The sequence below is a fragment of the Bos indicus genome, chromosome 1 (genome assembly GCF_029378745.1).
Source record: "Bos indicus isolate NIAB-ARS_2022 breed Sahiwal x Tharparkar chromosome 1, NIAB-ARS_B.indTharparkar_mat_pri_1.0, whole genome shotgun sequence".
NCBI classification, from domain to species: domain Eukaryota; kingdom Metazoa; phylum Chordata; class Mammalia; order Artiodactyla; family Bovidae; genus Bos; species Bos indicus.
Window position 1 is genome coordinate 35562075 of NC_091760.1, and position 19373 is coordinate 35581447.

Consider the following 19373-nt stretch of genomic DNA (forward strand, 5'->3'; position numbering starts at 1 on the left):
AAGTGAAGAGGAACTAGAAAGCCTCTTGATGAAAGTGAAAGTGGAGAGTGAAAAAGTTGGCTTAAAGCTCAACATTCAGAAAATGAAGATCATGGCCTCCGGTCCCATCACTTCATGGGAAATAGATGGGGAAACAGTGGAAACAGTGTCAGACTTTATTTTTCTGGGCTCCAAAATCACTACAGATGGTGACTGCAGCCATGAAATTAAAAGACGCTTACTCCTTGGAAGGAAAGTTATGACCAACCTAGATAGCATATTCAAAAGCAGAGACATTACTTTGCCAACAAAGATTCGTCTACTCAAGGCTATGGTGTTTCCTGTGGTCATGTATGGATGCGAGAGTTGGACTGTGAAGAAGGCTGAGCACCTAAGAATTGATGCTTTTGAACTGTGGTGTTGGAGAAGACTCTTGAGAGTCCCTTGGACTTCAAGGAGATCCAACCAGTCCATTCTGAAGGAGATCAGCCCTGGGATTTCTTTGGAAGGAATGATGTTAAAGCTGAAACTCCAGTACTTTGGCCAACTCATGGGAAGAGTTGACTCATTGGAAAAGACTGATGCTGGGAGTGATTGGGGGCAAGAGGAGAAGGGGACAACAGAGGATGAGATGGCTGGATGGCATCACTGACTCGATGGACTTGAGTCTCAATGAACTCTGCGAGTTGGTGATGGACAGGGAGGCCTGGCGTGCTGTGATTCATGGGGTCACAAAGAGTCAGACACGACTGAGTGACTGATCTGATCTCTGATTTGATGCTTATGACACCACCCTTAAGGCAGAAAGTGAAGAAGAACTAAAGAGCCTCTTGATGAAAGTGAAAGAGGAGAGTGAAAAGGTTGGCTTAAAACTCAACATTCAGAAAACAAAAATCATGGCATCTCGTCCCATCACTTCGTGGCAAATGGATGGAGAAATAGTGGAAACATTGGCTGAATTTATTTTTGGGGGCTCTGAAAATCACTGCAGATGGTGACTGCAGCCATGAAATTAAAAGAAGCTTGCTCCTTGGAAGAAATGCTGTGACCAACCTAAACAGCATATTAAAAATCAGAGACATTACTTTGTCAACAAATGTCCATCTAGCCAAGGCTATGGTTTTTCCAGTAGTCACATCTGGATGTGAGAGTTGTACTATAAAGAAAGCTGAGCGTTGAAGAATACATGGTTTTGAATGGTGGTGTTGGAGAACACTTTTGAGAGTCCCTTGGACTGCAAGGAGATCCAACTGGTCCATCCTAAAGGAAATCAGTCCTGAATGTTCATTGGAAGGACTGATGCTGAAGCTGAAGCTCCAATACTTTGGCCACCTGATGCGAAGAATTGACTCAATTGAAAAGACCGTGATGCTTAGAAAGATTGAAGGCAGGCGGAGAAGGGGATGACAGAGGATGAGATAGTTCGATGGCATCACCGACTCAATGGACATGAGTTTGAGTAAACTCCAGGAGTTGGTGATGGACAGGGAGGCCTGACATGCTGCAGTCCATTGGGTCGCAAAGAGTTCAACACAGCTGAGCAACTGAACTGAACTGATTTTTAATATCTAGATTGTAACGTTCTTATTGTTCATCTCTAATATTGATTTTGTATAATTCCTTTTTTATTTTTAGCCTTGACAGATTTTATAAACTCAGTTTTTCAAAGAATAAAATGTTAGGGGTTATCTCTAGTGTACTTTGGCTTTTGTTTTGTTAATTACTATTGTAAACTTTACTTTCACTTGTTATGCCTTCCCTGATTCATTTTCTTCTTCTTCTTCCTTCTTCCATTTTTTTGGCATTTTGTTTCCCATATTTTTATTCTATGTGTGTTGACTTACATGAAGTTTTGAAATAGTAAAGGAAGGACCTTTCTATCCTTCACTCAGTTTCCCCTAGTCATAACAGGTTGTTTAACAATAATATAATATCAAATGCTGTTGGATTTCCTTTCTATAGTACACACCATCAGATGTGATGGCATCTTATCAGTACTCTGGTCAAGTTATTCTATCTTTTAGTAACTGTTAGCATCTCCTTGTCAAAAGCAATTGTTACTATATAGCTACAACATAATTTTTTTCTGATATGAAAATTTTCATAATGTCATATGTGTTTATAATTGTTTAATCCAAAATATATACTTCTGCATTTTATTAAGTTGTTTGCTGCACCTTTCCTCAAGGTGCAATCTACTTTTTCTCCCCTTGGTCTCACACTTGCCCTGGATTCTTTCCATAAGCTTTCTTATTCCCTTCTGTCTACTCACTATTTCAAATCTATTCAAGTTTTTCAAGTAAAAGCATGAGTGATAAGTCTCCCAGTTGTATCCAACTCTATGTGACACTATGTACTGTAGCCCACCAGTCTCCGTTATCCTTGGGATTCTCCAGGCAGGAATACTGGACTGGGTTGCCATGCCCTCCTCCAGGGGACCTTCCCAACCCAGGTATCAAACCCACATCTCTCATGTCTCCTGCATTGGCAGGTGGGTTCTTTACCACTATCATCCCCTGAGAAGCCCAAGTAGAAGCGGAGTCATCAAGAAATCTAAAATTTACATTATTATCGTACATTGCCTAGGGCAAGGAATCTTAAAGACATAATACTAAATGTTTAAAGATGCTAGAAAATAATCATTTAAAAAGCTTATTATAAATAAGTTTCTATTCTCTTTATGACTCCTGTTGCTCTTCTTTGAATCTGTCACACTTTGGTCAATATTAAAAAATTTAGTGCTGATTATGTAGTATCATATTTGTCATTTCACATGTGATTCTCTTATCAGACTAATCATTTAAATACATATAAGCTATTTTTCTTGGTTACCCCAAAGGAACTTGAGCTAAAACTAAATATGTAGTAGGAGTTACCGAATTCTTGCTAACTTCAAAAAGTAGTGGGAAAGCTTTACTTAGGGAAACTCACTTAAAAATGAAAATAAATACTCTAAAATTAAGATATTTAAATTATATTTTTATAGTACTTAATTATAACCATAGGAACAGCAAGAAAGCAAATATGGAAACTGAATAAAGAACATTTGAATAAAGAGAAAAAATGATTTATTAAGGAAAATAATTAGATATCACAAAATTGTTTTCTCTTGTAAGAATGCTTGGGATTAGTGGCAAATATGAAAAAAGAGAGACTTAAAGTGGTAAGAAAAATAGAAAGTAATTTAGAATACAAAAAAGGAACATGAAATAGATGACACAAAAAAGGAAAATTGCGATGAGATAAATAAGGTTACAGAAGGCATACAAAAAACAGAATTGGGAGAACTCATACAAAGAGATACTAGGACAAATTGAAGGTCAAGAACAGAAATAATTTACCAGTAGATACTCTATGCTTTGAAAGGAGATGGAAAAACAATAACAGTAATACAAGGTTACTGTACTCTCAAAGGCAAATGAGCTAGCTAGAAATAAAGTGATCATAGTGTCATATGTAACAGGCATCTTTTTACATATTATTAAAAACGATCATCAAAGAGCAATGAGAAAATATTTTGATATTTCCTTAAAATGTTAATATAGAAAGCACTGTATTTCTGTGCCTCAAATAATCACAGAAAAATAGAAAAATACACAGTGAGAATAAATTTTTCTGACAAAATAATCTAGCTTCTTACTTTAGCTAATAAGATGAACAAATAAAATGATCAACATTGAGTTTTTAAAGTTAAATGAAGAACACATATATTTTTATATTTACATAAAATAGGACCACAGTGTCTGTTAGAGGATCTTTAAAGTGTTGAAAACACTTTTCCTATAATGGCATATAATTACATCATTATAAACTTTTAAATTAAGATTTTTTCCATTACATAATTTTCTAGGCCTTGTGTAATTTCCATTGTTTCTTAAAACAAGTAATTTTACTGCTTATGTAAGGTTATTTTTCAGTAGAGGCTTATAATCCTTACATAAATGTAACAAAGGATAACAAAGAGCTGAAGTTGTGCAGTTGCCTGATCTGTAGTAGCTTTTATTAAAGGTGGCATTCTGTAGTTGTCCACTAGATGTCGCTGAGGATAAGGTTTTTTTCCCCCTTTAACGTCCTGAGTGAGTGAAGTCGTTCAGTCGTGTCCGACTCTTCGCGACCCCGTGGACTGTAGCCCCCCAGGCTCCTCCGTCCATGGGATTCTTCAGGCAAGAATACTGGAGTGGGTTGCCATTTCCTTAATGTCCTGAACTCCTCTTCAACTCTTATATACATAACCAGCAGACTCTTAACTCTTGGTTCATTATTCTTATGTAACAAATATTATATATGTTTGCATCCAGTTAAATTTCATTACTAACCAATATGAAGTTTCGAATGGATGTTTCTACCATATAAGTAAAAGAAGAAGAAAAAAAACCTAGGATTAATAATAGTCTTTGTTAAATACGAAGTACTTAAAACACTGAAGAAAAAATTAAGGCGGATCTTTGCTAGGGTAAAGGTTCTACGACTATGGAATTGTTCAGAGTATAGTTTTTAATTTTCAGTTGTGGGTGTGTTAGTTTCTTGGTCGTGTCCGACCGACTCTTTGCGACCCCATGGACTGTAGACCGACAGGCTCCTCCACCCATGGGATTCTCCAGGCAAGCATACTGGAGTGGGCTGCCATTTCCTTCTCCCAGGAAAAGACTTCCCTGGTAGCTTAGGAGGTAAAGCGTCTGCCTACAGCGCGGGAGACCTGGGTTTGATCCCTGGGTGAGGAAGATCCTCTGGAAAAGAAAATGACAACCCACTCCAGTATTCTTGCTTGGGAAATTCCACGGATGGAGGAGCCTGGTAGGCTACACCCCATAGGGTCACAAAGAGTCAGACACGACTGAGAGACTTCACTTCTTCTCCCAGGAAGGATCTAATTCTAAGTTGCGGCTGCTGCTAAGTCGCTTCAGTCGTGTCCGACTCTGTGTGACCCAGAGACGGCAGCCCACCAGGCTCCCCCGTCCCTGGGATTCTCCAGGCAAGAACACTGAAGTGGGTTGCCATTTCCTTCTCCAATGCATGAAAGTGAAAAGTGAAAGTGAAGACGCTCAGTTGTGTCCTACTCCTAGCAACCCCATGGACTGCAGCCTACCAGGCTCCTCCGTCCATGGGATTTTCCAGGCAAGAGTACTGGAGTGGGCTTACGCAATTAGCAGATACTGAGGAAGAACCTAATTTTCAGTTCAGTTCAGTTCAGTCGCTCAGTTGTGTCGGACTCATTGCGACCCCATTAATCACAGCAAGCCAGGCCTCCCTGTCCATCACCAACTCCTGGAGTTCACCCAGACTCACGCCCATCGAGTCAGTGATGCCATCCAGCCATCTCATCCTCTGTCATCCCCTTTTCCTCCTGCCCCCAATCCCTCCCAGCATCAGAGTCTTTTCCAATGAGTCAACTCTTCGCATGAAGTGGCCAAAGTACTGGAGTTTCAGCTTTAGCATCATTCCTTCCAAAGGAATCCCAGGGCTAATCTCCTTCAGAATGGACTGGTTGGATCTCCTTGCAGTCCAAGGGACTCTCAAGAGTCTTTTCCAACACAAAAGCATCAATTCTTCGGCGCTCAGCCTTCTTCACAGTCCAACTCTCACATCCATACATGACCACAGGAAAAACCATAGCCTTGACTAGACGGACCTTTGTTGGCAAAGTAATGTCTCTGCTTTTGAATATGCTATCTAGGTTGGTCATAACTTTCCTTCCAAGGAGTAAGCGTCTTTTAATTTCATGGCTGCAGTCACCATCTGTAGTGATTTTGGAGCCCAGAAAAATAAAGTCTGACACTGTTTCCCCATCTATTTCCCATGAAGTGATGGGACCGGATGCCATGATCTTCGTTTTCTGAATGTTCAGCTTTAAGCCAACTTTTTCACTCTCCACTTTCACTTTCATCAAGAGGCTTTTTAGTTCCTCTTCACTTTCTTCCATAAGGGTGGTGTCATCTGCATATCTGAGGTTATTGATATTTCTCCTGGCAATCTTGATTCCAGCTTGTGCTTCTTTCAGCCCAGTGTTTCTCACGATGCACTCTGCATATAAGTTAATAAGCAGGGTGACAATATAAGCCTTGACATACTCCTTTTCCTATTTGGAACCAGTCTGTTGTTCCATGTCCAGTTCTAACTGTTGCTTCCTGACCTGCATACAAATTTCTCAAGAGGCAGATCAGGTGGTCTGGTATTCCCATCTCTTTCAGAATTTTCCACAGTTTATTGTGATCCACACAGTCAAAGGCTTTGGCATAGTCAATAAAGCAGAAATAGATGTTTTTCTGGAACTCTCTTACTTTTTCCGTGATCCAGCAGATGTTAGCAATTTGATCTCTGGTTCCAGGCTTATGCAATTAACAGATACTGGGTTTTTAAAAAATCAGTTTTACCAATTATTTTGTATTCATGGATAAATTTTATTGTTGCAGGCTTCAATATTTCATATTTTAGCTAGCTTGTATCTCTCAATAAAGATCATCCTAAGAGAAATATTTTATGTTATTAAGAGATGACCAAGTTGATGTAGACTTATACTCTTTTCTTCTAAAGAGTAAAAAATCTTATTCTTCTGAGTTCCCAGCAGGGCACTGTGCTTGTCTCAAGAAGTTGGAGGCATGCTTACAAGCTACCATGTTGCTGTTCAGGAGTGAGGGCTTGATTAATGGGCAGCTTTGCTTATTTTAACCATTCTCTGTAAACTAAAATTGCATATTACTTTTTTGCAACTGTAGCCTACAAAAAGTATTTTTAACGTTAAATGTGGAACTAGCCCTAGAGCGTACCATGATTGATAAATTTACCACTGTAATTCAATAAATATCCCTTGGAAAAAGAAATACTTTGCTTAGAGGGAACATTTTATTTCTGTTTTTCATTAATTTATTGTTATTTCCTATTATGTTCTAATGCTAACTACTTTTCATTGATGTGCATTCTCCCAAAATATGACCTAATCTCTGGGATTAAATTTGGCACTTAAGAAATGTGTTAATTCTTCCAGTCACTAGGACAAAAAGCAAAGTGAGTGTTTTATTGTGTGAAATGGTACTCTAGGGACTAAATTAGTCTTCCACACTGCCTAATCCAAGGAAAAGCCTGGTGCATTATTAACTGTAAGCGCAGGGTCAAATTTTACTAGAGAAATGGAATTGGATCAGTCTTCTGATTTTATCTCTAAACTTTGAATATGTAACTCCAGCAATAAAGCATCTCAAAAAGAAAGAGCAGGCTACTCAACTGCCAGTCTGAAAAAAATTTAATACACATTAGACAATAACTGTTATTAATATGTAATGGGATATAAAATAAATTTTATTTAAATAAAATTCCCCAAGGCCAATAGTAAAAATATAAGTAGTGAACAAAAGCTGAAGAATAAGTAATTTGTAAACTTGAGAATAATAATCTAAAGCTTATGATACATTAAGCTGTCCAAGTTTTAGAATGTTTACCATACCCAGAATTTTGAAACTGAAATAAATATGTATATGGGGCTCTTAAAGAAAATGTTTAAAGAGCTGCCACAACAGGAAAAAAAAAATGTAGCACATTAATCTACTGGTCTGAAACATAGTTTCACATAATGCAACATGGAGGTTGAAGGTCAAGTCCACCTTCCTGAAGCTCAGTGATAATTGTGTAAAGCAAAGGTTTCAGTATGGTGTAACTCTGTGATCTTCCCTCTATTTGTCCTGCAGAACATTAGGTTTTCTTGTATTGGTAAGTTAATGTTTCTGTACTTCCTGGAAGATACTGTATAGGAGTGGAATTAGGGGTCAATAGGGAAAAAGGTGTTGTGTGCATCTTTCTGCTCCAGTATTGCTCCCTTTTCAGAGGTCACTATTTCACATTGTGTTGTTTGGTATGGTTTAGTTTGATACTTTATCGTACCCTGCAAAGACAATTACTTCTTTGGCTGCCTGATCCCATTAGTCACTTAGGGAGATTAATCTGATGAACTCATTTACATAGAATGGTTGTAGAAAGAATGTGTGATTCTTTTTCCCAATTACTTGTTTCAATGTGTGGAATATTGCATATCACCAGGGAAAATATCTGAGGGGCACAGGGCATTCAAAGCTCTTTGGTACTTTGTCATACAGTATCCAACATCTATTGTCTTCAAAAATAATAATTTATTACAAGCATACTTTCAAAAATAAATTAAGATGATTTACATGAAATGGCTTAAAGAATAAAACTACCCAGCTTTGGACGAAAATATAAGAATCATATAACTGAAGAAAGGCAATGTCAAAGAATGTTCAAACTACCAAACAACTGGACACATCTCACACACTAGTAAAGTAATGCTCAAAATTCTCCAAGCAAGGCTTCAACAGTACATGAACCATGAACTTCCAGATGTACAAGCTGGATTTAGAAAAGGCAGAGGAACCGGAAATCAAATTCCAACATCTGCTGGATCATCGAAAAAGCAAGAGAGTTCCAGAAAAACATTACTTTTGCTTTATTGACTATGCCAAAGACTTTGACTGTGTGGATCACAATAAACTGTGGAAAATTCTTAAAGGCATGGGAATACCAGGCCACCTGACCTGCCTCCTGGAAATCTGTATGCAAGCCAAGAAGCAACAGTTAGAACTGGACATGGAACAACAGACTGGTTCCAAATCAGGAAAGGAGTATGTCAAGGCTGTATTTTGTCACCCTGCTTATTTAACTTATATGCAGAGTACATCATGCAAAATGCCAGGCTGGATGAAGCAACAGCTGGAATCAAGATTGCCGGGAGAAATAGCAATAACCTCAGATATGCAGATGACACTACTCTTATGGCAGAAAGTGAAGAGGAACTAAAAAGCCTCCTGATGAAAGTGAAAGAGGAGAGTGAAAAAATTGGCTTAAAACTCAACATTCAGAAAACTAAGATCATTGTATTCGGTCCCATCACTTCATGGCAAACAGATGGGGAAACAATGGAAACAGTGACAGAGGTTATTTTCTTGGGCTCCAAAATCACTGCAGATTGTGACTGCAGCCATGAAATTAAAAGATGCTTGCTCCTTGGAAGAAATGCCATGACCAACCCAGACAGCATACAAGAAAGCAGATACATTACTTTACCAACAAATGTCTGTCTCCTCAAGGCTATGGTTTTTCCAGTAGTCATGTATGGATGTGAGAGTTGGACTATAAAGAAAGCCAAGCACTGAAAAATTGATGCTTTTGAACTCTGGTGTTGAAGAAGACTCTTGAGAGTCCCTTGGACTGCAAGGAGATCCAGCCAGTCAAACCTAAGGAAATCAGTTCTGAATATTCATTGGAAGGACTGATGCTGAAGCTGAATCTACAATACTTTGACCACCTGATGAGAAGAACCAACTGATTGGAAAAGACACTGATGCTTGGAAAGATTGAAGGTGGGAGGAGAAGGGGATGACAGAGGATGAGATAGTTGGATGGCATCATCAACACGATGGACTTGAGTTTGAATAGACTCTAGGAGTTGGTGATGGACAGGGAAGCCTGGCATGCTGCAGTCCATGGGGTTGCAAAGAGTCGGACACGACTGAGTGACTGAACTGAACTGAACTGAAAGGAACATTGTTATCTTAAAAAAAATTCAGGGGTAGAAAACAATGAAGCATAAAATTTAGCTTTGGGACACCTTGTGTCTATGGCAGAATGAAAGCAAAACAATATACACTCCACCTTATGGTGAGTCACTGTCTAACTCTGAACTTGCAGAGGAATTTTCATCCAGGGATAAGATATATGCATAGGACCAGAAATAATAAAGAGACACCAGTATCTCAGTGCTGGCTGTTGCTGCTGCTACTAAGTCACTTCAGTCGTGTCTGACTCAGTGTGACTCCATAGATGGCAGCCCACCAGGCTCCCCCATCCCTGGGATTCTCCAGGCAAGAACACTGGAGTGGGTTGCCATTTCCTTATCCAATGCATGAAAGTGAAAAGTGAAAGGAAAGTCGCTCAGTCATGCCTGACTCTTCGTGACTCCATGGACTGCAGCCCACCAGGGTCCTCTGTCCATGGGATTTTCCAGGCAAGAGTACTGGAGTGGGGTGCCAAGTTCAGGTGAAATGGATAGACAGTAGAGGACACTGGAATCCTTAACTCATGGGTGACATCATTATAATCTTATGTATGCAAAGAAGGTGTAAGAATTCCTTTATTTTCTCATCTTTGGTGAAAGAGCAAAGAAGGTACTAGTTTAAATACATTTGGTAAAGTACCAAAAACCCTATTATTGAAACAAGTCCATTCTGAAGGAGATCAGCCCTGGGATTTCTTTGGAAGGAATGATGCTAAAGCTGAAACTCCAGTACTTTGGCCACCTCATGCGAAGAGTTGACTCATTGGAAAAGACTCTAATGCTGGGAGGGATTGGGGACAGGAGGAGAAGGGGACGACAGAGGATGAGATGGCTGGATGGCATCACTGACTCGATGGGCGTGAGTCTGAGTAAATTCTGGGAGTTGGTGATGGACAGGGAGGCCTGGCGTGCTGCGATTCATGGGGTCGCAAAGAGTCGGACATGAATGAGCGACTGATCTGATCTGATCTGATCTGATTACATTTTTAAACCAAATGAAAATAGCCATTTGAGTTTTCTTATTCTATTTTTCAATTTAAATATTTATTTCTTACTATTATAAGTTTAACCTGCATTCATAGGCTTTTTTATGATTTGGCACACAAAGCAATACAGTATTTGTGGATTTTAGACTAGATGTGTTAATTAACTTGAAATGCTATTTGAAAGAGCATGGGAAGGTCCCAGGTTTCTTGAAAATGTGTTTAGCTATCTTCTAAAATTGTTTTGTTTGCTTAGATTTTACAAAATAACACACTGCTGAAGTCTAATAATTCAACTGTTTGGGTAACATTCATCAAGGCCAGTCAGTCCCAACCTCTGCTCTTGGCATTATCAGGATCTTCAAGAATTATATCACTTCCAACTTGTAGCTGTAAATGGCATTGGTAAAGGCAGTTTCAATGACATTAATCAAGATTTTGTCTTAACACACAATGAATAGGAAATTAGAAATAATGCGGTACCTCAACACACCATTCTGCCTGGCTTTATTACAACCCTCTGTAAGCAATTTCCCACTGTTACATAGACAATTAAAATTCATGTGAACTAGGATGGAAAAAAGTCTAATTGGTGTGAAATCATTTTGATTTACTATGTTAAAATTTGAAAATAGAGGAGAGAATTGGGGGGAGAGTTTTAAATATGTTTGTAAAAGAGGATTGATCTACTTACAAGAATGCTTAGAATTTAAAAAATGTAGTTCCTAGAACTAAGAGTTTATTAAAGTTCCAAAGTGCCTACCCATGAATGCAGGCATGCCGTCAATAGAAGTAGAATAATAACACAGTCTCTGGGCAGCCAAAAATGAGCCTCAGTCATCATAACCTCATACTTTAGATTAAGGGATTATGAAGAATTTAGTTAGTCTCCATGCATGTCTCCAGAAAAATAAACACACATACAGGATACACATAAGATAGTTCAGAGCATGCATTTAAATGGGCTTCCACATTTGATTATAAAAAAAATACAAATTTATTAAGAGTATCTTTGTATTCATTACACAGAGCCCTAAAGGAAATTCATTGTATTAACGTGTGAGCTCTTTCAGCTGTGACACTTTATTCTATCTTCTATACTTTGCTAGTGAAAGGTTGTTGTTGAACAAAAAAAGGCGCCAGGATCCTCGGCCCCTGGAGGAGAAGAATGCAATCCAGGGCCAGAGACAAGGCTTGATCGCTCAGAGCTTTTGTGTAATAAAGTTTTATTAAAGTATAAAGGAGACAGAGAAAGCTTCTAACGTAGGCATCAGAAGGGGGCAGAAAGAGTACCCCCCTGCTGGTCTTCAGCTGAATGTTATATAGTCACTGCTGCTGCTGCTGCTAAGTCGCGTCAGTCGTGTCCAACTCTATGCGACCCCATAGATGGCAGCCCACCAGACTGCCCCATCCCTGGGATTCTCCAGGCAAGAACACTGGAGTGGGTTGCCATTTCCTTCTCCAATGCATGAAAGTGAAAAGTGAAAGTGAAGTCGCTCAGTAGTGTCCGACTCTTAGCGACCCCATGGACTGCGGCCCACCAGGGTCCTCTGTCCATGGGATTTTCCAGGCAAGAGTACTGGAGTGGGGTGCCAAAGTCTGTTAATAAAAGAAAGAAATGTCTTAAAACTCAGAATGGCACCAGGCCCCTCATCCATAAAATGCATTTTGGGATAATCTTGGCACCAAATTGTTCATCCTGGGTCATAAAATGATTAACTTGAATCTTGAAGAAGGGCAGATCACCATACAGATAGTTTCATTTACATAGATTAGGGGAACAATATCTGAGTATAACATACTGGTTTGTCAAGTAGATTCTGAGCCAAGAGGTGGAACCGACTTGAAGACAGAGTTTGGGGTAAATGCATAGTGTATTAGCATAGCTTAAGACAAACATTTCCATAAGAAAAAGGTATTGGTTATCTCTAAGTTTGAGAATAGTTAACTTCAGGTTAAACCAGGTGTCATTATGGCAACACAGTATTTTAAGAGAAACCTCCTTTTAAATGTGTATAGTGAAGGAAAAAATATCACTAGTTTGTTTCCTCCTGCCACTTAAGAGAGATAAAAATGTCTGACACTTGCAGGCTATTTCCTCCTTTGGAGACCCCTGGCCTTCCTGCCTGTTACCCTCTCACTAGTAACAGAATAGTATAAATTATAGATATTTAGGAGGGTATATCTTAAACATGATTTAGTTCAGTTCAGTTCAGATCAGATCAGTCGTTCAGTCATGTCTGACTCTTTGCAACCTCATGGACTGCAACATGCCAGGCTTTACTGTCCATCACCAACTCCTGGAGCTTACTGAAACTGATGTCCATTGAGTCGGTGATGCCATCCAACCATTTCGTATTCTGCCATCCCCTTCTCCTCCCTCCTTCAATCATTCCCAGCATCAGGGTCTTTTCAAATGAGTCAATTCTTCACATCAGGTGGCCAAAGTATTTGTTTCAGCTTCAGCATCAGTCCTTCCAATGAATATTCAGAGTTGATTTCTTTTAGGATTGACTGGTTGGATCTCCTAGCAGTCCAAGGGACTCTCAAGAGTCTTCTCCAACACCACAGTTCAAAAGCATCAATTCTTAGGTGCTCAAGCTTTCTTTATAGTCCAACTCTCATATCCATGCATGACAACTGGAAAAACCATAGCCTTGACTAGATGGACCTTTGTTGGCAAAGTAATGTCTCTGCTTTTTAATATGCTGTCTAGGTTGGTCACAGCATTTCTTCCAAGGAGCAAGTGTCTTTTAATTTCATGGCTGCAGTCACCATCCGCAGTGATTTTGGAGCCCAAGAAAATAAACTGTCACTGTTTCCATTGTTTCCCCATCTGTTTGCCATGAAGTGATGAGACCGAATACAATGATCTTCGTTTTCTGAATGTTGAGTTTTAAGCCAACTTTTTCACTCTCCTCTTTCACTTTCATCAAGAGGCTCTTCAGTCCTTTGCTTTCTGCCATAAGGGTGGTTTCATCTGCATATCAGAGGTTATTGATATTTCTCCTGGCAATCTTGATTCCAGCTGGTGCTTCATCCAGCCTGGCATTTTGCATGATGCACTCTGCATATAAGTTAAATAAGCAGGGTGACAAAATACAGCCTTGACATACTCCTTTCCTGATTTGGAACCAGTCTGTTGTTCCATGTTCAGTTCTAACTGTTGCTTCTTGGCTTGCATACAGATTTCTCAGGAGGCAGGTCAGGTGGTCTAGTATTCCCATGCCTTTAAGAATTTTCCACAGTTTGTTATGATACACACAGTTTGTTGTGATCAACACAGTTTGTTGTGATCCACACATGATTTAGGGGGAAAGTTATAGCTGCCTGTTGTAAGATTATTTTTGGTTTTTAAATGCCTGCATAGTAATTATGTCAATATATCTTCTATCAATTCTAAATATTAGTCAAAGTCATATTCAGCTAGTGGTAGATAATCACTTGTCCCTTTAAGGTGGATTTAAAAAAATATTTAAAGTTATTCATTAGGAGAATATCTTGGTTTGCTAATAAAAATATAAAAATGAACTATAATTTCATCATTATGACTATATATTTAATTTTAAAGTTCAAATCTCAACTTTAGGATATATCCATGGAGAACTGAAATTTATCACTGAAGAAGGCAAACACTTCTGATCACACTTGACCCAAGTAAAATTTATGGGCCCCAATTAATAACTTGATTCTGAGGATACAAAGAGTTATAAAACCAGCACCTGTCTCAAGATTGCTTATATTTCAGTCATGGATACTGACATGTAACAAATGGTGAGATTACAAGGCAGCTGGGGGATGGGTCAATGTACAGAATACAGTGTGAGATAGCAGAGGAGGGAAAATCAGTGCTATTGTGGGTGTCAGAAAGAGGCTGTTCATAGCAGGCCTCAGAAAAATGACTCAGAATGAACTAGGCATATAAGACTGTTCAAGGTATTCCAGGCAGAGAAAACTCTGTGCTGAAGTATATTGTTATTCTAGGAAGAAAAATAAAGATATATGACAGGTGGCTGGGTGAGAGTCCAGGCAAGGCTGAAGAAATAGATTGGGAACAAGTTGCCTAAGACCTCCTGTGTTCTGCCAAGAAATTCTGAATTAATCCTATAAATGGTAAGGAACTTACTGATGATTTTAGAGCCAGTGAATCACCTATATCTATAGGTCTAGACACAGAATCATAGCAAGAAATTGGATGTGGTGACCCACTTTTGTTATGGAATATTTCAACAACAAGTATGTTTGGAGGGAGGCATAATTGAAGAAAATGACAAGGTTCATAGCTGGGGCTTCTGAGTTGGCAAGTTGGTTTAGTAGTTGACTAGCAACATATCCTGGGTATGTCCTTAGTGCTCTGAGCCTTACTTCCCCATGTATGAAATGGTGATGAAATGGAACCCTCCTTAAAGGTTATAGTCAGGTTTATATGAGGAAAGTTAATGTGTGCATGCCAGGATACTTGATAAATATTAGTCCTATTTCCTGAAAAATTATCTGGACACTTTAAGTCATAATCTGTAACTAAAAGGATAAAATGTACTCAGTGTTGCTGAGTGATAAAATGTACGCAGGTTGCTAAAGAAGGATATCCCATAGCCACAGGTATTCAATATCTGATTTTAATACTTATAATCCTTTCCTGTCAGATGATTTTTCTTTCTAATGGCTAAAACCAATATCTTATAAATGGCTTAATTTTCTTTCTTCTTTAGTGATAGAGAAGGAAGAAAACAATGGTCCTTTTCTGTGAAGAACTGTTTATGGATGCAAAGATATAAAAAATTCTTCTTATAAGTACATATTTCTGGGCCTAATAACATACCTATTGAGTCAGAATATCTGTGTCTTGGACCTTGATATTGAATATTTATTCTTTCTATCATTTTAATAATCACCAGTATCTGAAATCCAATTTCTTCATGCTCTTTTCATCTTTCCTCCCCTTCCCCTCTTTTTTGCTTTTAACATTTCAGAACATAATATGTATATAATGCATATACATATATACACACAATGGGATATTACTCAGCCATAGAAAGGAATGAAATAGTGTCATTTGCAGAAATGCTGATAATCTAGAGACTGTTACAGAGTGGAGCCAGAAAAAGAGAAGCAAATATTATGTAACATGGCTTACATGAGAAATCTAGAAAGTGATTCAAATAAACTTACTGACAGAATAGAAATAGAGTCATAGATGTAGAGAACAAAGTTACAGTTATCACGGGGGGAAGAGGAAGTGGGATGAATTGGGAGAATGAGATTAACGTATATACACTGCTGCTGCTGCTGCTAAGTCGCTTCAGTCGTGTCCGACTCTGTGCGACCCCATAGACGGCAGCCCACCAGGCTCCCCCGTCCCTGGGATTCTGCAGGCAAGAACACTGCAGTGGGTTGCCATTTCCTTCTGCAATGTATGAAAGTGAAAAGTGAAAGGGAAGTCGCTCAGTCGTGTCCGACTCTTCGCGACCCCATGGACTACAGCCCACCAGGATCCTCCGTCCATGGGATTTTCCAGGAAAGAGTGCTGGAGTGGGGTGCCATTGCCTTCTCCGATATATACACACTACTATGTATAAAATAGATAACAAATGAGAAACTACTGTTTAGCACAGGGAACTTTACTGAGTCATCTGCGGTAACCTAAATGGGAAGGAAATCTAAAAAAGAGTGGATATATGTATATGTATGACTTATTCACTTCACTGTGTAGCACAAACTGACACAAAGCAAACATACTCCAATAAAAATTTTGTGAACATTCTTCCCAGTTTTCTGTGTTAATGATTTTTATCATGACATATATGTATAATGGCTTCCCTGGTGGCTCAGACAGTAAAGAATCTGCCTGCAATACAGGAGACCTGGGGTCAATCCCTGGGTCAGGAAGATTGCCTTCAGGAGGGCGTGGCAATCCACTCCAGTATTCTTGCCTGGAGAACCCCATGAACAGAGGATCCTGGCAAGCTACAGTCCATGGAATTGCAAACAACTGTACATAACTGAGCGACTAATCAGCACATCAGATCAGATCAGATCAGATCAGTCACTCAGTTGTGTCCGACTCTTTGCGACCCCATGAATCCCAGCACGCCAGGCCTCCCTGTCCATCACCAAGTCCCGGAGTTCACTCAGACTCACGTCCATCGAGTCAGTGATGCCATCCAGCCATCTCATCCTCTGTCGTCCCCTTCTCCTCCTGCCCCCAATCCCTCCCAGCATCAGAGTCTTTTCCAATGAGATGATTATACAGTGGAAGTGAGAAATAGATTTAAGGGCCTAGATCTGATAGAGTGCCTGATGAACTATGGAATAAGGTTCGTGACATTGTACAGGAGACAGGGATCAAGACCATCCCCATGGAAAAGAAATGCAAAAAAGCAAAATGGCTGTCTGGGGAGGCCTTACAAATAGCTGTGAAAAGAAGAGAAGTGAAAAGCAAAGGGGAAAAGGAAAGATATAAACATCTGAATGCAGAGTTCCAAAGAATAGCAAGAAGACATAAGAAAGCCTTCTTCAGCGATCAATGCAAAGAAATAGATGAAAACAACAGAATGGGAAAGACTAGGGATCTCTTCAAGAAAATTAGAGATACCAAGGGAACATTTCATGCAAAGATGGGCTCAATAAAGGACAGAAATGGTATGGACCTAACAGAAACCAGCACATACACTGGTATAATGTATGCTGCTGCTGTTGCTGCAAAGTCGCTTCAGTCATGTCTGACTCTGTGCAACCCCAGAGATGGCAGCCCACCAGGCTCCGCCGTCCCTGGGATTCTCCAGGCAAGAACACTGGAGTGGGTTGCCATTTCCTTCTCCAATGCATGAAAGTGAAAAGGGAAAGTCAAGTCACTCAGTCGTGTCCAACTCTTAGCGACCCCATGAACTGCAGCCTACCAGGCTCCTCCGCCCATGGGATTTTCCAGGCAAGAGTACTGGAGGGGGTTGCCATTGCCTTCTCCTGTATAATGTATAGCATAGCAATACTTACTATGTTTAATATATAAAAATATATAAGATAGCATACTCACAACAATCCTATGTGGTAAAGTTGTTAAATGAGGACACCGTCTAATGTATACACACTGCCTTGTGACTGAAATGCAGCTAAAAGTGGCATTAGAGATTGGTGCTTTCGGCAATGACTGGATTATACCCATTCCTTCTCCAATTAGGAGATCTCTCTCTTATATGATACTAGAAAAGTTGTCTCACACTAGGATATCTGGAAAGTGCCTCTCATTCTCTATTTGTAAAATCAAGATAACCATAGTAATTATGTTTGCAGCTGCTGTCTCCAATGTTTATTACTGTTATTCCTTTTATTTTTTTTTTATCACTATTACAACTTGCCATCAATAACTACAGCCTCCTGCTTCACAAAAGTGAAATAAGTGTTCACTTAATCTTCCACTTTATACACCACTCACTCTAATAAGGATAACTAAGTATTCAATGATCATTCCTTTGGAAGGAAAATAAAAAGGGTAGAATCTTCATTATCCTCATTTGAAACATGGATAACTTTATAACAAATTAATGCTTTATCCTTTACAATTTTTTTTCAGTCCACCAGAGTGTTTAAAAAGTTAACTATTAAAGATAAAGAAGAAGCTAAAGAGAAGCTAAAGGCAAAGGAGAAAAGGAAAGATATACCCATTTAAATGCAGAGTTCCAAAGAAAAAAAAGGAGAGATAAGAAAGCTTTCCTCGGTGATCAGCACAAAGAAATGGAGGAAAACAATAAAATGGGAAATACTAGCGATCTTTTCAAGAAAATTAGAGGTAACAAGGGAACATTTCATGCAAAGAAGGGCACAATAAAGGGCAGGAATCGTATTGATCTAACAGAAGCATAAGATGTTAAGACGAGGTGGCAAGAATACACAGAACAACACTACAAAGATCTTCACAACCCAGATAATAACAGTGGTGTGATCACTCACCTAGAGCCAGACATCCTGGAATGCAAAGTCAAGTGGGCCTTAGAAAGCATCATTATGAACAAAGCTAGTGGAAGTGATTGAATTCCAGTTTAACTATTTCAAAATCTAAAAGATGATGCTATCCAGTGCTGCACTCAATATGCCAGCAAATTTGGAAAACTCAGCAGTGGCCACAGGACTGGAAAAGGGCAGTTTTCATTCTAATCCCAAACAAATGCAATGCCAAATCATGTTCAAACTATCGCACAACTGTAGTCATCTCACATGCTAGCAAAGTAATGCTCAAAATTTTCTTTTTTTTTTATACTTTTTATTTTTTAAAGTTTATTTTATTTTTAAACTTTACAATATTGTGTTAGTTTCACCAAATAAAATTTTCCAACCAAGGCTTCAACAGTAGATGAACTATGAACTTCCAGATGTTCAAGCTGGATTTAGAAAAGGCAGAAGAACCAGAGATCAAATTGCTAACATCTATTGGATCATTGAAAAAGCAAGAGAATTCCAGAAGAACATCTACTACTGCTTTAATGATTATGCCAAAGCCTTTGACTTTGTGGATCACAACAAACTGTGGAAAATTCTAAGAAAGATGGGAATAGCAAACCACCTTACCTGCCTCCTGAGATATCTATATGCAGGTCAAGAAACAACAGTTAGAACTGGACATGGAATAACAAACTGGTTCCAAATCAGGAAAGGAGTATGTCAAGGCTGTATTTTGTCACCTGGCTTATTTAACTTATATGCAGAGTATATCATAAGAAATGCTGGGCTGAATGAAGCCCAAGGTGGAATCAAGATTGCCAGGAGAAATATCAATACCACCCTTAAGGCAGAAAGTGAGGAAGAACTAAAGAGCTTCTTGATGAAAGTGAAAGAGGAAAGTGAAAAAATTGGCTTAA